Source organism: Mustela putorius, unplaced genomic scaffold (assembly GCF_011764305.1).
Source record: "Mustela putorius furo isolate JIRA1106 unplaced genomic scaffold, ASM1176430v1.1 tig00000145_pilon_pilon_pilon, whole genome shotgun sequence".
Taxonomy (NCBI): Eukaryota; Metazoa; Chordata; class Mammalia; order Carnivora; family Mustelidae; genus Mustela; species Mustela putorius.
In genome coordinates this window covers 37,640,969-37,656,610 of record NW_025421294.1, presented here as the reverse complement: position 1 = coordinate 37,656,610, position 15,642 = coordinate 37,640,969, and the positions used below count along the sequence as shown (strand labels likewise).

Sequence of the window (15,642 nt, the reverse complement as noted above, 5' to 3'; positions counted from 1 at the left end):
ATACGGATGCAGTGATGCAGGGCTGGACCCAGGTCCCCAGGCCACCGTTCTCTAGCTAGGGCTTTGGGCAAGTGACTTCAACGGAGCACATTTTCTCAGCCAGAAGATGCGGCCGCTGATAACATGGTTTTTAACCGGGCCCCACCACTGGGCTATATTTGGGGGATGGGCTACATCTGGATGCAAGAAACCACAGCAGGTCAAGAACGGGACCATGGATAGGGATATCTGGGTGGCTTAGTCAGTTAAGCAGCTGCCTTCGGCACAGGTCACAGTACCAGCATCCTGGGTCCCACATCGGGCTCCTGGCTCAGCGGGGAGCCTGCTTCTCCCTGTGCCTGCCGTCCCCCCTGCTTGTGCTCTCCATAGCTCTCCCTCTCTGACAAATAAATAAAATCTTTAAAAAAAAAAAAAAAAAAGAGGGGGTCAGAGACTTTAGGATACAAGATACTGGGGGCAGCAACATAGGGCGGGGCCTCCAGGAGACAGGCCTACACTCTGTTGCAGGAGGCTCCACGCCAGGGGAGAGAGCCACGTACGGGACACTGCCAGCTCTCACACCACCTCCTGCCAGGAAGGAAGGATGTGGCCTCTGAGGCGCCCAGGGTAACTCCAGTCATGCCTGGCCAGTACTCCCCAGGAACTTCTAACACTACAGTGACCCTGGAAAAAAGCCATCAGAGATGATTAATGTTCTACAACCCAAAAGAATGAGATAAGGTATTTCTTTTTCCCACTCACTCACTCATTCATTCATTCATTTACTGTTTCGTTTAACCAACCACCAACCAACTAGACATGTTCCCAGCGGTCAGGGAACAGACGTGACCCAGACAGAGGCACAGGCCTCTTGCAGGACTGCCTCTTGTTCTGCCTCTCAAGAATTCTCAGCTCCAGAGGCAAAAAAAAAAAAATCCTACAAACTACTAGAAAAGTCCAGCCCCAGCCATGAAAGGCAATGTGGAAAAGAAGCAAAATGGTCATTAGGCAAAACCACTTACTATCCGAGCAGCCTGTATGATGGGGGGATATGCACCCAAACCCCACCAGAATGACAGGTCATACAAGCCTTGCTGGGCAACAGGGACCCAGATGGGGCTCAGTCAGTACAAACTGTTTCTAAGACTACTTCCTTAAGCTAAAATGTCTGGGATTTTTCTGTTCTTGTGTTGGTTTTTGAAACTCCATGAAAGATATCCTCTCTCTTCTCACCCAGAAAAATGCAAACAGGAACACGTTTGCATGTAATTCTACTGAATTCTCGAACACTGAAGTTCCCCCGCGCCACCAGCCCAGGCTACCACCAAACCCAGGTCAGGAGCCCCTGCTCTGCCTCTCCAGCCCTTACTATGTGTGCCCTTGGGTAATGACCCCCCATCTCTGCAGAATGGAAGGATACTCAGGATCACCCAAGTGACTGGCAAGGACTGGATGAGGTGGTGTTTAGGGAACAGGCCCAACTCCGCCCACACAGTGAACACACCCGCAGGCTCAGGCACTTCCCCCTTCTCCAACAGCCTGAAGTTGAAAAGGACAAGATGAACTTGAATTCAAGTCCTGCCTCTTAATTGGCTCTGTGACCCTGATTAAGTGACTGAATCTCCCCGAGCCTCAATTTCATCTGTAAAATGGCACTAACTTCTACCTCCAATGTCAAGGCTGTAAAATGAGATTCTCGACACAAAAGCACAACAACCAAGCCACAGCAACCAACACGCTCTTTCCTGTTGAATCTCTTGCAAACAAAACTACCAGCCATTGTCACACTCAGACCATGTTACTCAGGTTTCCCACAAATCTATGCCTTCCTAGAACTACAGCCCATCTGCATGCCCGCTGTTATCATCAAGAGTCAGTGCAATCGGTGGTCAAACCCGGGCACTTCCTGCCTCTGTTAGTGAAACCTTCCCTTACACAACACCCTTGCACAAGGTCCCTCTGACCAGCCTCTCCAGGGTTCAGCACTAGGAGAGCTTGAGCATCCTCCCAATCCTTCCTTCTTCCGCAGTTCAAGAGCTCCATGACCCCATGCACTTCCCTTTTGTAATTTTTAAAAATTTATTGACTGATTGACTGACTGATTGATTGACAGATGGCTTTGGCTGCTGAGAAGCTCTGAGCTTATCTTTAGTTTTATTCCCGAGAATAAAGGTATCAGCTTTTGGTTCCATGCCAGGATTAAACCCATGATATTTCACAACTTGCATATGGACCCCAATATAGTATTTTGATGACTATCCTGTCCAAGTCTGAAAGAACAGCATTCCTTGTTATTAATCACATATGTGTAAGAGTGATAGCCCATTAACCTTCGTGTAAATACTGCCTATCCTCTCACATAGAGGATAGACATCCTTTTGGCTTGAAAAAATTTCACATCTTAGTGCCTTGATGTGATAAACAAACAAACAAACAAAAAGGTCCCGTTCATAACATAGTTCTTACTAGGTTGCATTATATGGATATTTTCTTTAAAAAAAAAAAAAAGATTTTATTTTTGTTTATTTGACAGAGAGACACAGTGAGGGCGGGAATACAAGCTGGGAGAGTGGGAGAGGGAGAAGCAGGCTTCCCGCCAAGCAAAGAGCCCAACGCAGGGCTCAATCCCAGGACCCAGGTATCAAGACCCGACCCACAGGCAGACACACCTAACAAATGAGCCACTCAGGAGCCCCCCCACCAACTGTATGGATCTTAATGCTCTAGCTTTCAGCTTGTCAGTGGCAAGGCTGCAGGGGACTGCTACAGAACTGCATGGGGTTTGGAGCACCTGGGTGGCTCAGTGGGTTGGGTGTCTGTTTTTGGCTCAGGTCATGATCTTGGGGTCCTGGGATTGAGCCCCACATCAGGATCCTGCTCTCCAGGGAATTTGCTTCTTCCTCCCCTTCTGCCTCTCCATCATGTTCCCCATCCCCCCCCCCCACTCATGCATACACACACTCTCTAATAAAATCTTTTTTAAAAAAGAAGAAAGGGGCACCTGGGTGGCTCATTGAGTTAAAGCCTCTGCCTTTGGCTCAGGTCATGATCCCAGCGTCCTGGGATCGAGCCCCACATCAGGCCCTCTGCTCTGCAGAGAGACTGCTTCCCCCTCTATCTCTCTCTGCCTTCCTCTCTGCCTACTTGTGATCTCTGCCTGTCAAATAAACAAATAAAATCTTTAAAAATAAATAAAAAGAAGAGGAGGAAGAAGGCGGCGGTGCCTGGGTGGCTCAGTCATTAAGCGCCTGCCTTCGGCTTAGGTCATGATCTGGGAGTCCTGGGATCAAGCCCCACACCGGTTTTCCTGCTCAGCAGGGAGCCTGCTTCTCCCTCTGCCCCTCACCCTGCTCATGTTCTCCCTCTCTCTCTCTCTCTCTCAAATAAATACATAAAATCTTAAAAAAAAAAAAAAAAAGAAATGTTGGGGTATCTGGGTGGCTCAGGCATTATGCGTCTGCCTTCAGCTCTGGTCATGATCCCAGGGTGCTAGGATCGAGTCCCACATCGGGCTCCCTATCCAGAAGGAAGCCTGCTTCTTCCTCTCCCACTCCCCCTGCTTGTCTTCCCTCTCTCACTGTCTGTCTCTCTCTCTCTCTGTCAAATAAATAAATTAAAATCTTAAAAAAAAATGCATGGGCTTTAGTTAACAAAATAATCCCAATTAATAAAATAATGACAAATAAAAATAAAATAGGCATCTCATGACCTTAGGAAGTCACTAAGTATGTGTGCCTAGAAAACGGAATGAAAGCACATATGTCAACACCCAGAGAAGGATTACAGGTGGTCTACACTTGTATGTATGTTCCACATTTTAATCAGCAAATAGGAGTTCTAAAAATATTAGAAAGATATTTGTAAATGACATAATCAGATAAGGGGCTAGTATCCAAAATCTATAAAGAACTTACCAAACTCAACACCAAAAGAACAAATAATCCAATCAAGAAATGGGCAGAAGACACGAACAGACACTTCTGCAAAGAAGACATCCAGATGGCCAACAGACACATGAAAAAGTGCTCCACAACACTCGGCATCAGGGAAACACAAATCAAAACCACAATGAGATACCACCTCATACCAGTCAGAACAGCTAAAATTAATGAGTCAGGAAATGACAGATGTTGGCGAGGATGTGGAGAAAGGGAAACCCTCCTACACTGTTGGTGGGAATGCAAGCTGGTGCAGACACTCTGGAAAACAGCATGGAGGTTCCTTAAAAAGTTGAAAATAGAGCTACCCTATGACCCAACAATCACTCTACTGGGTATTTACCCTAAAGATATAAATGTAGTGATCCAAAGGGACACGTGCACCCGAATGTTTATAGTGGCAATGTCCACAACAGCCAAACTATGGAAAGAACCTAGATGTCCATCAACAGATGAATGGATAGAGAAGATGTGGATCATATATACGATAGAATACAATGCAGCCATCAAAAGAAATGAAATCTTGCCATTTGCAATGACGTGGATGGAACTAGAGGGTATTGTGCTGAATGAAATAAGTCAATCAGAGAAAGACAATTATCATATGATCTCCCTGATATGAGGAATTTGAGAGGCAGAGTGGGGGGCTTGGGGGGTAGGAAAGGAAAAAAATGAAGTAAGATGGGATCAGGAGGGAGACAAACCATAAGAGATTCTTAATCTCAGGAAACAAACTGAGGGTTGCTGGGAGGAGGGGGATATGGAGAGGGTGGTTGGGTTATGGACATTGGGGAGGGTATATGCTATGGTGAGTGCTGTGAAGTGTGTAAGCCTGATGGCTCACAGACCTGTATCCCTGGGGCAAATAATACATTATATGTTAATAAAAATAATTAATAAAAAATATTAGAAATAAACTTTTTTTTTTAATGGTAAGAACTGGCCTAAAATAGCCCTTGGCTACAGATGCATCTATTCCGCTGCAGGGGGTGGGGGGATCTATGCCTGTCCACAATGAAAGCTCCAGCAGGCCTGTGCTCACTGTGTCCGAGGATGTAAAGAGGCTTCTCAGGATCAAGGGTTCCTGGGTACAGAGCTGAAGGCCTCTAAGCCCTCACCAAGCCCCAATTCCAAAAGCTGCAAGTACCAAGGACCAACTTCTTAAAACCATCAGAAACTCATCCTTCACACTCCCTTGAGAGCAGCAAGCCACTTGGGGCTCAGGGTTTTCTCAGGACCAGGAGAAGTGAGGTTTGTGATCAGTTTAAACCATCAATAAGCACCAACCAAGGGTCTTCCAGGGGCTCCACAGTGCTAGGTACAGCAGGGCCATAAAAGTCATATTCAATCAACAAACACTATCTGAGCTCTGTGTATAACAAGCCTAGGGACGGGGGACCCAGGATGAACCAGACAGGTCCCTACCCCAAGACCACAGGCAGAGACCAGTACAGGCACATCGTGACTATGTCACCTAAAATCCTGTGGCCATCCTGGAGGGCCTCCCAGAGAAGAGCTGGTTTTGAAGGGCAAATCTGCCAAATGAAGAAGGACAAAGATATTGCAGGAAGCATACAGCAAGTGCAGAGGCAAAGCAGAGTGGAAGAGTATGAAGGGGGAATCGTACAATGTTCCAAGGAGTTCAAATGAATGGGAAGAGAGTGGGTCACAAATGTTACCTGGAACTAGAATTCGAACATCTCCAAATATATGAACTTGACTCTGAAAGCTCTGTGTGTATGTCTGGAGAAAGGTACCAAAGGGTTTTAAAAAGCGGTGTTACAGATAGGTTTCTGCTTTAGAGGATCCCCCCTGGATACGGTATTTCTAAAGGCTAGAAAAGCAGAGGAACAGTGGATTTGGTGCAAATAGCCAAAAGGGTAAGGTATGATGGCTTCCCTCCCCCTGCATATGCAGCATTGGTTCCTTCACTTTTGTGAAACAGTCGGGATAGCTGAGTAGGACTCACCCATCCTCAGTGGGGAGAGGAGGCCTAACTCATTCAAGGGAAATTCTTTGCTTCTTACACTAAGGGCTGGCTCAGGGCTGGTCTAAGCACAGCCAAGCTAGTGAGCTCTGCTTTGTGGTGTAGGATGCCATGGTATCTCCCTCTGGAGCCAATTAGGAAGCACAAAGCCTTGACGCTTGTAGGCAGCCATCTTGCAATCATGAGGGAAGCCTATGTTGAAGACACAGCTGATACAAAGAGGAGGGCAGAGAGAATCACAGCACTACTGAGCCGCACTCGAAATCCCCCTCAAACCTGACCTTCCCCTGTACTTTTCAAATAAAATATGTAAGCCAATTAATTTCTGCCATTGTTTAGGCTAGTTTGAGATTTTCTGTTACTTGTTACCAAAAGCATCTGATCTCACGTTTCACAAGAGATGATGAGGATGAATTAGAACAAAGAGGAGGATGAGGATGCCATCTCACTAGGCAAGTAAGATTTTCCTAGTAATCTCTAGGTGCTACCAGCTAAAAACACTATGTCAGGAGTCTTTGAACTTTACTGTGCATCAGAATCACTTGGAGAACCTGCTAATACAACAAAAGTCACTGGACCCCACCCCTGGCTGGGGTAGGGTCCAAGAATTTGCATTTCTAACAAACACCCGGGCAAGGGTTGCTGGTCCCCTGACCATACTTTGAGAATCACTGCTCTATGGAAATGTGCAAAAAAGCAAGAAGCCTGGACCCTGGGGCCATATCTCGCCTCCCCCTAGCAAAAACTAATATAAAATGCTGGTAGAGATATCTGGGGAGCAAACTGGCAGGATTATCATCTCTTTTATCCTCCTTAATAACCTGAACTTCCTCATCAGTTTTCCTTCTTTGTGCCTCTAACCAAAGAGCTAAGGGCTTGGGTAGGATGTAAGAGCATCTTGGTAAACCTTTACCAAATGATGAGTTGAGAAGCCCTGGGTATTTTCAGAGGCTTTAGGGATTTGCATTATTAAAGATCATCAGCGAGAAAAAGATGGACTCCATCACAGTATTTTCCCAAAAAATAAGTGTATAAAAATATTATATATGTCTAATATATACACTTACATATTTATAAATTATATATTACTATATATAGTATATATATATGTACTATATATACTAATATATATATTACTATATATTACATATTATACCCCTAAGTGCACATGAAGGAGTATATGGGGATTAGTAGAGATCGGGTGGGTAGAACTGACACCAAGATCACAAGCAACAGAAGAAAAAATAGACACAATGGACTTCACCAACAATAAAAGCTTTTGTACATCAGAAGACAGGATCAAGAAAGTGAAAAGACAACCCACAAAGTGGGAAAAATACCTGGAAATCATATATTTTGATTAAAAACCTAGTAACCAGAATATATAAAGAACTCTTACAACTCAACAATGAGAGGACAAATAACACAATTTAAAAATGGACAAAGGATTTGAATAAATCTTTCTCCAAAAAAGAGAAAGAATGGCCGATAAGGATATGAAAAGATGCTCACCATCATTGGTCATTAGGGAAATGCTAATCAAAACTACAATGAGAGGGGCGCCTGGGTGGCTCAGTGGTTTGGGCTGCTGCCTTCGGCTCAGGTCATGATCTCAGGGTCCTGGGATCGAGCCCCGCATCGGGCTCCCTGCTCCGCAGGAAGCCTGCTTCCCTCTCTCTCTCTCTCTCTCTGCCTGCCTCTCTGCCTACTTGTGATCTCTGTCTGTCAAATAAATAAATAAAATCTTAAAAAAAAAAAAAAACTACAATGAGATACCACTTCATAGCTGCTAGGATACCTAAAATTAAAAAGCTGGAGAACAAGAAGTGTTGGCAAGAACATGGACAAACTGGAACCCTCAAACAATGATGGGGGGAATGTAAAATGGGGCAGGTACTTTAGAAAATGGGGTAGCAGTTCCTCATAATGTTAAACACAGTATTACCATATGATCCAGCAATTCCGCTCCCAGATAATACATCCAAGATAATTAAAAACATATGTCCATTTGCCAGACTGACTAAGAAAAAAAAGAGAGGACTCATATTACTAATATCAGAAATGAGCAGGGACATTACTACTGATTTTATAGAAATAAAAAGAAGATTGTTAAGAGAGTAACTAAGAACAACTGTAGACCCAAGAAACTAGATAACCTGGACAAATTCCTAGAAACACAAAAAACACAAATTCCTGAATCACACAAAAAATAGAAAATCTTTTTTTTTTAGTTTTTTTTTTTTTTTTTTTTAAGATTCTATCTATTTGCTTGACAGACAGAGACCACAGGTAGGCAGAGAGGCAGCCAGAGAGAGGAAGGGAAGCAGGCTCCCCGCTGAGCAGAGAGCCCGATACGGGGCTCGATCCCAGGACTCTGGGATCATGACCCAAGCCGAAGGCAGAGGCCTTAACACACTGAGCCACCCAGGTGCTCCTAAGACTTCATTTATTTATTTGACAGAGAGGGATACAGAGAGGGAACACAAGCAGGGGGAGTGGCAGGCAAAGGGAGAAGCAGGCTTCCCACTTGAACAGGGAGCCCAACACAGGGCTCAATCCCAGCACCCTGGGATCATGACCTGAGCCGAAGGCAAACGCCTAATGGCCAAGCCACCCAGGTGCCCCCCAAATAGAAAATCTTAATGGGTACTATCTAACTCATTCCAGGAGGTCAGTATGACCCTCTCAAATATCAAAGCCAGACAAACACCTGCAAGAAAATAAAACTACAGATAATATCCCTGATGAATACTGATGCAAAATCCTTAACAAAGTACTAGCAAATCAAATTCAGCAGCATATTAAAGAGATTATACACCATTACACAGTGGATTTATTCCTGAAAGGACGGTTTAACATACAAAGATCAGTCAATGTAATACACATTAATGGAATGAAAGAGGAAAAAAACATGATCATTTTAATTGACTCTGAAAAAGCATTTGGCAGGGTGCCTGGGTGGCTCAGTGGGTTAAGCATCCAATGCTTGATCTCCGCTCAGGCCTTGATCTCAAGGTCATGAGATCAAGCCCCACATTGGGTTCCATACTGCACATGGAGCCTACTTTAAAAATAATAATAATAATAATAATACAATTAAAATTAAAGAAAAGAAAAAAACATTTGACAAAATTCAACATTCCTTCATAAGAAAACCATTCAACACATATGGAGTAGAATAAAACCACCTCAGCACACCTGGGTGGCTCAATGGGTTACGCATCTGCTTTAGGCTTGGGTCATGATCTCAAGGTCCTGGGATGGGGCACGTCAGGCTCCCTGCTTAGCAGGGTGTCTGCTTCTCCCTCTTCCTCTCTCCCAGCTTGTGCTCTTCCTCTCTCAAATAAATAAAATTTTTTAAAAAGAAGAAAACCACCTCAATGTACCAAAGACCATACATGACAGTGAACATAGTGAACATCACACTCAGTGGTGAAATAGTGAAAGCTTCTCCTTTAAGATTAGGAACAACACAAGGATGCCCACTTGCTTCACTTCTAGTCAACACAATACCGGAAGTCCTAGCCAGTGCAATTAGGCAAGAAAAAGAAATACAAGCAAGCAAATTGCAAAGGAGGAGTAAAATGATCTCTGTTTACAGATGACATGACCTTGTATGTAGAAAACCCTAAAGATTATGAACACACAAAAAATTGTTACAACCAGTAAAAACAAATTCAGCAAAGTTGCAGGATATAAAACAACACACAAAATTCAGTTGAGTTCCCATACGCAGACAATAAATAATCCAAAAAGGGAATTAAGGAAACAATTCCATTTACAATAGCATCAAAGAGAAGAAAATAACCCAGGAATACTTAGGGGGAAAAAAAGAGGGGCGCTTGCATGGCATGGGCAGTTGAGCATCTGACTCTTGGTTTTGGCCCAGGTAGGGATCTTGGGGTTATGAGACTGAGCCCTCCATTGGGCTCCACCCTCAGTGAGAAGTCTGCTTATTTACCCTCTGACCCTCCTGCTTGTGCTTTCTCTCTCTCTCTCTCTCTCACTTTCAAATAAATAAATCCTAAAAAAAAAAAAAAAGTATTGGCACAGATGTATAGAAATGGGAACCCTTGTGCATTTCTAGTAGGAATGTGAAATGGTATAGCCATTGTGGAAGAGAGTACAGAGGTTCCTCTAAAAATTAAAAATAGAGGGCACCTGGATGGCTCAGTGGGTTAAAGCCTCTGCCCTCAGCTCAGGTCATGATCTCAGGGTCCTGGGTTCAAGCCCCACATCAGGCTCTCTGCTCCACAGGGAGCCTGCCTCCTCCTCTCTCTCTCTGTCTGCCTCTCTGCCTACTTGTGATCTCTGTCTGTCAAATAAATAAATAAAATCTTAAAAAAAAAGAATTTAAAAATTAAAAATAGGATTTAAAATATTCAAAATAGAAATCCTTTATGATCTGGCACTTCCACTTCTTGATATATAGCCAAAAGCTGAAAGGAGGATATTCAACAGGTATCTGTCTACCAGTGTTCACAGCGGCACTATTCACAATAGCTAAAAGGTGGAAACAGCCCAAACGTCCATCATCAGATGAATGGAAAAACAAAATATGGTATATACATATCATACACACACACACACACATAATGGAATATCATTCAGCCATGAAAAAAGGAAATTCTAATACATGGGTGTACATCAAAGGCAACATGCTAAGTGAAATAAGCCAGCCACAAAAGCACACACACAATCCCTCTTATGTGAGTTTCCCTGAGCTGTCAAATTCATAGAAACAGAGAGCAGAAAGGTGAGTGCCAGGGGATAGGGAGGAGAATGGGAAGTTGGTGTTAATGGTACCTAGTTTTGGGGCAGGTGAGTGGCTCAGTTGGCTAAGCATCTGACTCAGCTCAGCTCAGATCAGGTCGTGAGTTCAAGGCCCACACTGGGGTCCACGCTGGGCATGGAGCCTACAAAATAATTATTAATTAACTAATTTAAAATACCGGTATGAAGACTATACTTTCAAGGATCATTTCTATAGTTTGTTACTAGAGAAGTTTCTCTGAATGTGTACAGCACCCAAATGTACCAATATGCCGTTTCAGTTCAGGAAGATGAAAAAGTTCCAGAGATGGATGGCGGGAACAATTGCCCAACTTTGTGACCATACTAATGCCACTGACCTGTACTCTTAAAAATGATTATAATGGCAAATGTTTTCATTTTTTTTTAAAGATTTTATTTATTTATTTGTCAGAGAGACGGAGAGAGTGAGAGAGAAAGTAGGTGTTTTCGGGTCTGTAGCCAGACGGTGTCTGTCGCAAGCAGACTGCTTTTGTAGCCAGAAAGCAGCCAGAGGCTCCTGAACAAATGGGCACCACTGTGTGCCTACAAACCTCCATCTACAAACACAAGGGGCGGCCACACTTGGTGCACAGGCTGTTGTTCATCAGCCTCCTATTCCAGATAAAGAAAACTGAGGCACAGAGAGAGTCAGGAACTTGTCCCCAACTACCAAGAGACGAGGCCAGGATTTGAACCAAGTGCTTTGACTAAAGACCTCATAACCTATTCCCTGGGCCCAACTTCCTCCCCAAACAGCTGGGAAGATCTACGATACTTCGGACATTTTCCCTGCTGACATCTGAGTATCTTTATTATAAGGTTTCGACTGGACCTGTAAGATAGGAAGTCCTCTCCCACCCTACCCTGGAACCCACAGCAGGTGCAGGCAGAGCAAGGATTTGAACCTGGCCCATGTGCACCAGGCTGCTCACACAGTTGTCCTCCCTTAGGAAGGCGGCTCTGCCTGAGCTTGGATACAAGCAGCACTTGTAAGAGATGCACTTGCTCTTTCCGGGCCCTCTTGTCAGGAGGAGTTCCCTCACCATCACCGGTCTCCCTCCTCCCCACCCATGAGCTTTGTTTCCCTGGAGACACGAGCCCATACCCACGCTCAGAGGGTGCCCGATGGTGGACAGCCGGCAGCTGTCCACCATCTCTGGCTGAAGGCCAAAGGAAACTGGAAACCTGTGTTTGCTCCCCATCAGTTTAGATTAAGCAGCTGTCATGGAACAGCGTAAGGGTCACGGCCTCGTTACATGATCTTGGCGGGTCACATCACCTCTCCCGTCACTCACGCCTTCATTGATTCACTTACCCATGGATTCGTCAGGCACCCATCTACCCTGTCCCTATACTATGTTAGCTCCTTGGGCTATGGCAGTGAAAAACAGCCCCTGTGCTCCCGGAGTTCTCATTCAGAAAACCAAACCTCCGCATCTCGGAGATGAGTCCACCTGGCAGGGGGTCTCGGGGAAGGGGGCACCAAACACCACTCAGCTGCACAGCTCAATACAGAAGGCATCACCTCCTTTTCCAGCCTGGGGATGCTCTCGGCACCAGCTTCTTCAGAGCTGTGCAAATCAATCAACTCACGACTCCTTAAGACCAATGAAGCCAGAATCAAAAATCTCACCTCTCTACTAGATCTGCCTTTCAGGGCCAAACACCAACAACAAGGTGATTTCTGCCCTTGGAAGTAACACACCAAGAAAACGCCAGATATGCAGCCATTTGACCTATACAGGCTCACTCAGTCCCCTCAACCTCAACAGGCTGAGTGCCTGCCAGGTCAGGGACCTGGGGTCAGCCTCAGTTTCCCCAGCCATGACATTTCACTGGAATCAAGACCTTATTCCGTGCCAGGCCCTGTGCCACATGCTTTGCGTGGATTATCTGAAAACATGACCCAGCACACAGTGAGTCTATGCTCAGTAAGTGTTACCAACTGTTATTAGCAGTTAGTGATACTTTATTCCCAATTTTACATATGGGGAAACTGAGGCTCAGAGAGATTAAGGTCTCTCTGATTAAGGGGTTTTTTGTTTTCTTTTTTTAATAAAAGCAAACAAACTAAAACCAGAATAAGAAAAAAAAATCAGATTTTTTTTATGATGTCAACACTGAATGGAATTAAACCCAGATCTGAGTAAAGAGAAGACAGGGAGACTGCAGGAGAGGCCCCAACAATCCATACCGGAAAGGGACTGCTGAGTCCACAGAAGCTTTTGTGATGGCACAGCGGATCCCTTCCCAGCCAGAGAGAACCAGCCATACCTCTCAAGGCTGTGAATGGACGAAAGGAGTAGGGGCAGAGCCAGGACCTGAACTGGGACGATCTGGGTGCCAAGTCTGGGCTCTGTTCATCTCCCCAGCTCATGTGCCAGACCTAGTGACCCCATCCCCCTTTTCATGCTTCAAGGAAGAAGCCACAGAAAGCTTGAGTCCCAGCCCCTGGGTGGTTAGGGGAAAGGCCCCCCTCTCTCTCCAGGCTCCAGCCCTCGCTGGGCCCCACTGGGGCCCAGCGGTCAGCTCACACATACCAAGGGAGCTTGCTCACCAGGAGATAAGGGAGCTGGGATGTCCCAGCCCAGATAAGAAAAAGCTTGGACCACCCACAGGGTTTAGACATTAACTTTTACAGCCCAGGTCATAGGGCCGAGCAGCAGGATTGGGGGGCACCACCATAGACCAGTGGTCCCCGCAGGACAACTGAGGCATGCACAAGCCAGAGATGAGGCATCACCATTCTGCTCTGTGCCTGGGGCCCCCTTACCTCCCCAGCCTTCCCTGAAGCCAGTAAAGAGCACTGAGTACACCTAAGGTGCTCAATAAATAAATGCTGGCAACATTCCTGGAACTAAAGTTAAATAAGCCAGAGCCGGGAGGTCTGGACACAGTCCCAGTTCTGCCACTGTCCTTCGGTGGGGCTGGCAGAACCCCTTTCTTGCTCTAGTCCTCAGTTTCCACACCTGGAAAATGAAGCTCTGAACAGCTGTAAGTCATTTGCAACATGGGCATTATAGGGCTCAAGGGGAGGAACTAAAGTCCCTTTATCATGGAATAAGTAGTTTATACCTATAAAAGTCCATCCATATTAGCAAAGCCTCAAGCTCGCATATGATCAGTAAGTGTTCACTGGGTACATGAATGAATGATTATAAGTGAAACATGTCAGCGGCCTTAAGATGCCCAGAATTCAGGGCAGAACAGCCAAAGGCTGACAAACACAGCAGACACCAGGATTCGGCAAAGCAAGCTGGATGGAAGCTCCCAATTCTGCCCCCTCCCCCACCCCCCCACAGAGAACGGAGAGCCGATGGCTGCCATAAGTGAGCACCTAATGCATACTGGACCGTGCTAAGCATTCCTTTACTGGAAGCAGTTTTACTCATCCTTCTGCAGTTTGGGAAGCTGAGGTTTGATGAGGAAAGGGCTTCCCCAAAGCATGTCCCTCAGCATGTAAGGGACAGAACCAGGACATAAAGCCAGTCTGTCTGACTCCAAGACACAAAGGCGGCTGAAGTGTGGAGCCTAGAGCAAGCCCTTTGCCTCTCTGGGCTTCTTTCTTTCTGGGGAAACAGACAGGTACCACAATCATCCAGGCCTCCCAGCCCCTGGGCAGGGGGACACCCCATCAGCGCACAAGGCAAAAGGCTTCTGGTTCCTCAACAGAGGTCTATAGAAAGAAGGCCACAGAGCGGCCACCAAACACTAAACAGTCGACACAAAAATGTCTCTAGCTTCTCAGCAGCCTTGTCCCTGTAGGTGGAGTCCCCAAACCTCCGCACCTCTGAGCTCCAAACCAAACAATGTGGCCATTGAGTGGGGCAGCCCACGCCCACAAGGCCTCCCTGGAACGCGGGGCCTCCTTCCTCCACCCCCAGCTGCGCCTGCCACGTCCACAGAAAGCCCGTGGAAGGAACCATGTGAACCGAGTGGCCTCAATGGGCAGGAAGGGCACTCGGAGCACAGGGGATGACCTTGGGGCCTGGGGGGCAGGGGATGGGGCGGGTAGAGGGGCAGTTCTGCCACGGCAGAGGGGAGAAGCAATGATCTGACAAGCTTCTGAGCCTGTCTAGTACGTTCTAGGGCCCCTTGGCCACAAGCCCAGAGGTGGGGCCGTGTCCTAATATGCTGGCACAAGTCCCTGGGCGGCTCTGGGGTGCTACTGAGGTGACTGGAATCCGGGAGTGCCTCACCCCTTCTGGTGCTGTCCAGCCCAGAGATCAGGAGCATTGGCTTCAGGACCAAAGTCCCCTGAGCCCAAGTCCAAAGGCTGCTGCCGGGTGATGGCAAGCCTCCATTTCCTCATCTAAAAAATGGGGCAACTCATTCCTACCCTGACACGGACTGGGGAGATTAAATGAGATCGCACGTGTAAGAATAACAAACATAGGCCCAGCACTTAGCCAAAACCTGACAGACGACAGTCACGGTCATCATTTGGATAGTCACTGCCAACACCACTATCCTCACCACACCACCTTTCAGGAAAGGCCAAGTTCAGGCTTAGAACCAGACTCTGGGGCAGATGCAAACTGAACGTGCAGTCCCTGGGGAGAGAGACACAGGAAGATGTGTGTCTGCACACACATTTTCCATCCATCTCACCATCTGTCTGCCCAGCTCCCATTCCCAGCTGTGCCAGGACCCTTGCAGAGACAGAGAGGAAGGAGCCAGGGCCATGAACCTGCCCTCTGGGAAGGTAAAGTCATGGAGTGAACAGGGTCACAGGCAATACCTGCCGGGTAGGTGACACTATTTTCAACTAAATTTGTTAAACATCTCTGGCATTTGAGATGGTCCATAGACATGTGCTGGGGGGGTGGGGGGAGGCACCGGAAGGAGGCAGACAGGGATCCACAAGCCAGGGCATGAATGTGTGAAGGAATATTGGCCGCCCCGCTGACTCGGTGAGGTCTCATACCGTCACAGGAGTCTGTG

General features: G+C 46.4%; 1 protein-coding gene and 1 pseudogene across 2 annotated transcripts in view; one reads left to right on the top strand and one right to left on the bottom strand.

The window, feature by feature from the left end:
• STK10 (serine/threonine kinase 10) overlaps positions 1-15,642 on the bottom strand; it is a 118,866-nt gene that overhangs the window by 67,459 nt on the left and 35,765 nt on the right. The window lies entirely within an intron of this gene.
• LOC123390851 lies at positions 10,864-10,962 on the top strand (annotated as a pseudogene).